This window comes from Boleophthalmus pectinirostris, unplaced genomic scaffold (assembly GCF_026225935.1).
Source record: "Boleophthalmus pectinirostris isolate CB_2022bp ecotype Guang Dong unplaced genomic scaffold, ASM2622593v1 HiC_scaffold_17, whole genome shotgun sequence".
In the NCBI taxonomy this organism is placed as follows: Eukaryota; Metazoa; Chordata; class Actinopteri; order Gobiiformes; family Gobiidae; genus Boleophthalmus; species Boleophthalmus pectinirostris.
In genome coordinates, this window is record NW_026571115.1 from 35,406,785 (window position 1) to 35,414,672 (window position 7,888).

The following is a 7,888-nucleotide window of genomic DNA, read 5'->3' on the forward strand; positions in this document are numbered from 1 at the left end:
ATGACAACAACAACAACAAAGAAGTGAGAAGTACAGTAAAAAGTGCACCATCGTCTTTTTTAACTTAAAATCTATACAGCTGCCAAAGATAAACTTGTTAATAATGATAAACTTCTAACAATATAGAAATGTTTCACAATAATGTTCCACAAAGAAAGGAAGCGATCACGTTTTTTATGTCTTTTTTCTTTCCACTAGTTTGGACTATTTTTCACCCGCGGAAGCCCTTCGAAGGTCAGAAACAGTGACAGAAGATTTTCGATTTGCGATCTGGTTCTAGAACTTTTAACGTTGATAATTTAGTCCGTGCGCCGTTCGTTCGTTTGGATTTCAATTAAGAATGAAAAAAGAATAAAATGCGAAACAGTTTATTTCGTTTTTGTCGTTTTAGTGTCAAACAAAAAACAGATTTCGAACTCGAAGATTTCGAATTTAGTTTAAAGTTTGCTTCTTGGTGCCTGTTTCAATTTTGATATTTCATTCTCTCTGGTTTATTTGCGCTGGAAGTTCTGCTGCTAGAAGGATTTACCCGAAAAATCGTCGCAGTTTTGTGGACAAACACGCCGTCTTCTTTTACGTCTACGTCCAACCTTTTTCTTCCGATGAGTGTCTTCTAGACCTTGTACTTTTAGTGGTCACAAGAAACTGAGCTCAGGAAAATTTCAGTTGGGGAACAGCTACCAGACGCCAATAAAACATAAACTATTCACAAATCATAAACATAATTCACGAATCCCTTGGCGAGCTACTTGGAAGGCGGCTCCCGAGCTACAGGTTGGAGACCCCTGTCCTAGAAAGTCATTGTTGATCCGCGACAAGAAACAGGAAGCGGCGATAAACTCTCCTTTGTTCAGTCTACTCCACAGAACTACAATAAAAACTGTTTTTATTATAGATCTGTGGTTGAACTCTGAAAAGCGCCGTTGAGCAGCAGAAATTCCAGGACAAATGAACCAGAGAGAATAAAATATCAAAACTGAAATAAGCGCTGAGACTTTGTGTTTTTAAGTTCTTTTTTCAGACCAAGAGTTTGTTTTCATACTTGAGAGTTTCGACTGCTCACTGCGATTTTCCTCAGAAACCGTCTGACCTCGCAGCGTTAGAATTCGTTCGCTCGACGGTAGGTGGGTACTTTTTTTTAATTCAACCAATCGCTGCTATTTGGTCATGATGTATGTACAGGACTAACTGGGATATTAAGCTTTTACCAAATCCCGCAGGATGAAGGACATTAACGTCTTTCCCCTTGATAAAATTCACCAAACATTCTCTTTGTTCCGGTTTTAAATCCTCGATCTCGGGAATTGTTGCCAACACAGAATGTCTGGCTCTTGGCTGATTGGTTGGTGCCCGAACTCGCACTTCAGGGGTTCTTGTGAACCGTCTAGTGTATTCTGATTCCTGATCGAGTCGCTGGAGAGAAATGAAATTGAGCGGAGGCACTAGCTCAGCTGATTTAAACAGGTTTTGGCGATGTCTTCCACCAGCAGTCCCACTTCCTCAGGACAGTATCCCAGCAGGTGTGTGAGAGTAAAAAAAACCCTCATCCCGGTTTGCAGATGGCGCTGTCGTCCTGCCTTCACCGGTAAGAAAACAGCGCCAAAAGTTGTTTAAATCAGCTGAGCGACACGGCACAGCAACATCACGAGACTCTGAGGAAGACGAAGGGAGCAGTCGAAACTGTCAGCTCTGAAAACAAACTCTTAGTCTGAAAAAACATACATTGTCAGAAGACCTAATGAACCTCACTGGACCAGGCACCGAGGTCGAAATCAGTTTTTTTGTTTGACACTAAAACAGAAAAATGAAATAGCAAACCGTTTTCCCATTTTATCGTTTTTCGTTCTTAATTGAAATCCAAAAGAACGAACGGTACACGGACCAGAATTTTGCAACAATTTCACATTTTGCGATTTGGGATTTATTGTTTTCATACCATTCCACAACTGGTCAAAAAACAGGGAGTCAAAACATTAATGTTACCTTAAACATTGATTTCAGCGCAGTTATAAGCGCCATTTTGAGGACTTTTTAACCATTGTCAGTTGCTACGGCGACGGTCCTAAATCGTCATTCTGAAACTCAGATAAGTGCCAAAATAAACCTGTTTAATTTGTCTTCATTTGTGTGTTAAATATTACAATCAGTTTCACTTTTGATTAAAGCTGCAGTGTGTAACTTTTCCAGTGATGCGTCGCTCTGTGGTTTGCCTGAAATGTTTCGCAGTGTGGCATTAAACTTCCACCGCAGGCCAAACTAACTAATATCTATGGCTAAACTGAATAAACGCAAGAGAGTTCATTGATTTTGTACGGTTTTAAGATTCGTCCTCGCTTTCTTTGCATCCTGATTAGTCACCGTAACAACTAGCATGCTAACAGCTCACTTCCTGATTGGTGTACGGTTTCATTTTGACCTACAGAGCCGCTCATATGATTTATCGGCACGTTAAATTTAGCACAACATGGACAAAAATTGGATAGTCTCTTGAAATTTGGTGTCAAACTTTGGGACGTTCCAGGAAAACGAATCTGTGTGTCATTCGTTTCTTCCTTTTTTCAAAATAAAACCAAAAGTAAGAAAATAAAAAACAAAAAAAACAAAAAGCGATTTTCTTCATTATTTGTCTCCAAAAGCAAAATGGAAAAACGGATAATGATTAGCTTTTTCACTTTTCAATTTGTGTTTAAATGAAAAATGGAAAAAGAACGGATAATGTTTCCCGTTTACGTGACTTAAATTATGATGCTGGACTGAACCAGGACTAAACCAGGACTAAAAGAGGACTGAACCAGGATTAAAAGAGGACTGAACCAGGACTAAACCAGGGCTGAGTGTCAGGACGGACCCAGAAATGCGCCCACGTAGACTGTCAGTTGACGGGGACCAGAACAGGACTGAGACCGGGACTGAGACCGGAACTGAGACCAAGACTGAGACAGGGACTGAGACCGGTGTAGTCCTAGTTTAGACCTGGTTTAGACCTGATTCAGACCTGATTTAGTCCTGGTTTAGTCCTGGTTCAGTCCTGATTCAGACCTGGGATCAGAGCAGGACTGAGACTGAGACAAGGACTGAGACCTGGTTTAGACCTGGTTTAGACCTGGTTCAGTTCTGTTCAGTTCTTTTTAGTCCTGGTTCAGTCCTGTGTTAGTCCAGTCCAGTTTTAGTTTAGTTAAACACAAAACTGAAAACTAAAAAAACAAATAATTAATTATCAGTTTTTTTCATTTTGGTTTTGGAGACAAATAACGAAGAAAATAGTTGCTGTTTTCGTTTTCTTATTTTTGGTTTTATATTGAATACACGAATTTAAACCTTTCACTCTCCCCAGACGTTTCCTCTAAAAGTTACACAGTGCTGCTTTATTTCTTGTGGACTGGTATGGGGCTCTTCGATTACATTCAATTCAAAAACGATTTCATTTGGATCATTAATTTCGTCAACCAAAAAACATTACGTCGCCCAAAATCTACGTCGAAACCCACAGTCCGAGTTTAGTCCTGATTTACGTCGGATCTTCTGTCACTGGCGCCGGGGGCCTCCACGCCTCCCCTCCACATTGTTCGTTCACGTTTAAAGTCCATGATTTCTTTTTGTTCTTTTGCAGTTGGCGGTGTTCTACGGTCCATTCCAGCGCTGGAGTCACGTTCCGGTGTGATTCCAAAAAGTTCGTTAGCGGCGATTGGAGACAGCAGGGCAGTCCAGTGGCCATAGTCAACCCCATCCCACCCCCTCACCCACCACCTGACCCCGCCCACCCCCCCGCCCCCGCAGCAGAGCCTCTTTTCCACGTCGGGACCGGTTTCGTAGGTTCGTCTTCGTCGTCCGATGGATCTACGCATGCTATGGAGACTCAATAAGTGCTCTGCTCCACCGTAATTTTGAGGAGTATATGAAAATATTTTGAGAGTGAGCGTATACCACTTTGCAAAAAATAAAAATAAATCATCCCGAAAGCTCAAAATGCTCTTTTCCACTTTGTAACGTCATGTCGTTTTACAAGTTGACAGCTCGGTTTATCAGAGTCTGACGATTCTGAAATGATCAAAATAAGTTTAACGAAGATGTGTGGAGTTTAAAAACACAGTGGAGCACTTCCTGTATCACCACATGACATCACAAAGTGGAACAGAGTGTTTTTTTTTTTTTTTGTTTGAGAGAAGAACTAAATCTGCAGGGTTTGTGATTTTAACAGGTGCGAATGAAACAAAACACAACTCCAGGCATGTTTGTGATGAGGAAACAACAGCGTTACAATATAATATATAGATCAGAACATAGTGTAGTGCGGCCTCTTTAAAGTGCACTATGTAACTTTTCCAGCTGCTCGTCTCCATGGAGATGGTAGGGCCTTGTCTGTGTTCGTCAGTATGGCGTCGAAATGCGATCTCAAGTTGGAACAATTTGTCTTTGAAGCTTAAAACAAGTTGATGCGACTCAAATTTTGCCAAAAATTTCAGCATTTACACCCCCGGCACTTGTGGTGGCGCTATAGAGCAGCCAGATAAAGGATTTTAAGGCTCATTTCTTGTGTTGTCATGCTGCTGACAGACTAAAGCGTATTTATTTTTTCCGTTCTTAATTGAAATCCAAATGAACGAATGGTACACGGACCATAATTTTGCAACAATTTCACATTTTGCGATTTGGGATTAATCGTTTTCATACCGTTCCACAACTGGTCGAAAAAAAGGGTAGTCAAAGAATGAATGTTACTTTATAGGCACCATTTTGAGGACTTTTCAAAATTGTCAATTGCTACGGCGATGGTTCTAAATCGTCGTTCTGAAACTCGAATAAGCGGCGAAATAAATCTCTTTAATTTGCCTTCATTTGTGTCTTAAATATTACAATCAGTTTCGTTTTTGATTAAAGCCGCAGTGCGTAACTTTCCCGGTAACGCGTCGCTCTGCGGTTGGCCTGAAATGTTCCGCAGTGTGGCATTAAACGTCCACCGTAGGCCAAACTAATATCTATGGCTAAACTGAATAAACGCAAGATTGTTCATTGATTTTTACGGTTTTAAGATCCGTCCTCGCTTTCCTTGCGTCCTGATTATTCGCCGTAACAACTAGTATGCTAACAGCTCACTTCCTGATCAGTGTACGATTTCGCTTTGACCTAAAGAGCCGCTTAGACGATTTATCGGTACGTTAAATTTGGACAAAAATTGGGTACAGTCTCTTTAAATTTACCTTTGAAGGTTAAAACATGTTTGAATCGACTAAAATTTTGCCACAATTTCAGCGTTTGCGGCCGTGGAACTCGTGGTGGCGCTATAGAGCAGCCAGATAAACGATTTTCATGTTCATTTCTTGTGTTGTAAAGCTGCTGATAAACTAAAAACTCATTTCTGCTCCTCTTTTGTACATAAACAGATTGGCGTCAGAAACCATCATCGCTTCAATGCTTCTCAAAGTTTCTGTTGTCAAGGCTGAGTTTTCTCGGACCACCACCACCAGAGGGCGCGCAAGTCTGAAAGAAGAAAGTTTTTAGTTCACATTTTTGATCCCACATTTGATCCAGTGCCTTTTACGCTTGAACAAACACGCCGCTGGAGTGTGGGACTAGACTAAACGTGCGTCTACAGCATTGTGTCCCAAAGACGGGGCCGCAAGGGATTATTTTTTATTTTTTGTTGGGTCGCCTTGTCACGTTCTTACAGTTCTTACGGTTGTAAACATGGATCTGTGACCTTATCGTCATTCTTGATCAGCATCTTCTGTCCTCAGTAGAGCCAGTGTCTCTCTGCTTATTCCTTGCACTACTACATTTTTGTGTGAATTGGGATTTTCTGTGCTCACAAAAATTAAACCAAAGCACAAAAACAGACTGAACACTGCTCCTGATCTGCTGCTGCGTCTCCTCCTGCACCCGGATTAGAAATGTTCAAATGTTAAGACATGTTTTGTATAATTTCTAATCTTTTTGGAATTATTTTTTTGATTATTTTGTTCTAATATTGCCGGTTCAATTCAATGTTGAAAAGAAAAAGAAATGGGCTACGTTTAAAGTCCAAATAGGCGACTTCAGTGACTGTTTTTCGATGTTTAAATCTTGAGTAATACTAATTGTTCAGAGAGACACGATCACTCAAATCCACCTTTATTTTGTGATTTACGAATAATGTCTATTGACTTGGGTCGTGAAGGTTTGTGACTTTTAAAATATGGGTCTCCAGATAAAAAAAACTTTGGCAAACACTGATTTATACGCTTGAACAAACACGCTTTTGTCTTTTTTTTTTTTTCTTGTTCCAATATTGCTGGTTCTACTGAACGTTGAAAAGCATTTAATGCATTTAAAGTCCAAATATGCGACTTATGGATGCTTTTATTGTTGCATCAATGACAGTTTTTCAATGTTTAAAACTTGAGTAATACAAATTGTTCAGACAGACACGATCACTCAAATTCAACGTTATTTTGTGATTTACGAATAATGTCTATTGATTTGGGTCGTGAAGGTTTGTGACTTTTAGAATATGGGTTCCCAGAAAAAAAAAAAAACAAAAAAAACTTTGGAAAACACTGATTTATACACTTGAACAAACACACTTTTGTGATTATTTATTTATTTTTTATTTTTTTCGAATGAATTTAAAGTCCAAATAGGAGACTTATGGATCTTTTTATTGCTGCTTCAATTCGTTTAAAACTTGAGTAATACTGATTGTTCAGAGAGACACGATCAAATATCATATCTTTTTTTTTTACTATATTATTCCAGTATTGTTGGTTCAATTGAATGTTGAAAAGAAAAAGAAATGTTCTATATTTAATGTCCAAAAAGGCGACTTGTGGATCCTTTATTGCTGCTTCAATTTTTGTTTTTTTATAGTTTATAACTTGAGTGATACAAATTGTTCAGAGAGACAAGATCATATATCCTCATTAATGTTGAATAATGCTCAAATCCAACTTTATTTTGTGATTTATGAATAATGTCTATTGACTTGGGTCGCGAAGGTTTGTGACTTTTAAAATATGGGTACGCCTGAACAAACACGCTTTTATCATTTATCTTTTTTTTTTTGACTATTTTGTTCCAGTATTGCTGGTTCAATTGAATGTTGAAAAGAAAAAGAAATGTTCTACCTTTAAAGTCCAAATAGGAGACTTGTGGATCCTTTTTTTGCTGCTTAAATTTTTGTTTTTCATCATTTAAAACTTGAGTAATGCTAATTATTCAGAGAGACACGATCAAATATCATCATTAACGTTCAGTGATGGTTAAATCCACCGTTACTTTGTGATTTACGAATGTCTATCGACTTGGGTCGCGAAGGTTTTGGACTTTTAAAATATGGGTCCTCAGAAATAAAGTCTGAGAAAACAAACAGCTGCTGAAGTTTTGGACCAGATTAAACGTGCGTCTACGGAGACTTCTGAGTTGAAATTCTTGTTTCAGAGCCATAAAATCATCTTGAATCTAATAAATCAAGTTAGTTTACAAGATAAAAGCCATACTGTGGAACATTCCAGACAAAATAATAACATTCTCAATGGAGACAAGAAGGCAGTGGACCCTAAAAAAGGTTTATAGTTCACCTTAAAAAGACTTGAATTCTCAATATTGATCATGATAATTTCCCATCTATATATTACAAGGGTCCAAGTAAATATGTCTGGGCTTCCCCCTCCCCAGACACTTCCTCCAGTCCCTTTTCCAGGCCACAAAAAGACGCCCCCCTCAAAGAGTCCAGGGGGGGTTCCTCAAGGCCTCGTCTTGTCACCTTACGTCTTTTCCTTTACGCCATCACGTCGAGATGTCGTAGACTTGTTTGCGGCGAAACTTCGTCGCTGAGTAGTTTCTCTTAACTTTCAAGTGCAGTTCTTTTACCCCGACCGTTTCGTCTACGTAAAACAAGAACAAAAAAAACGAC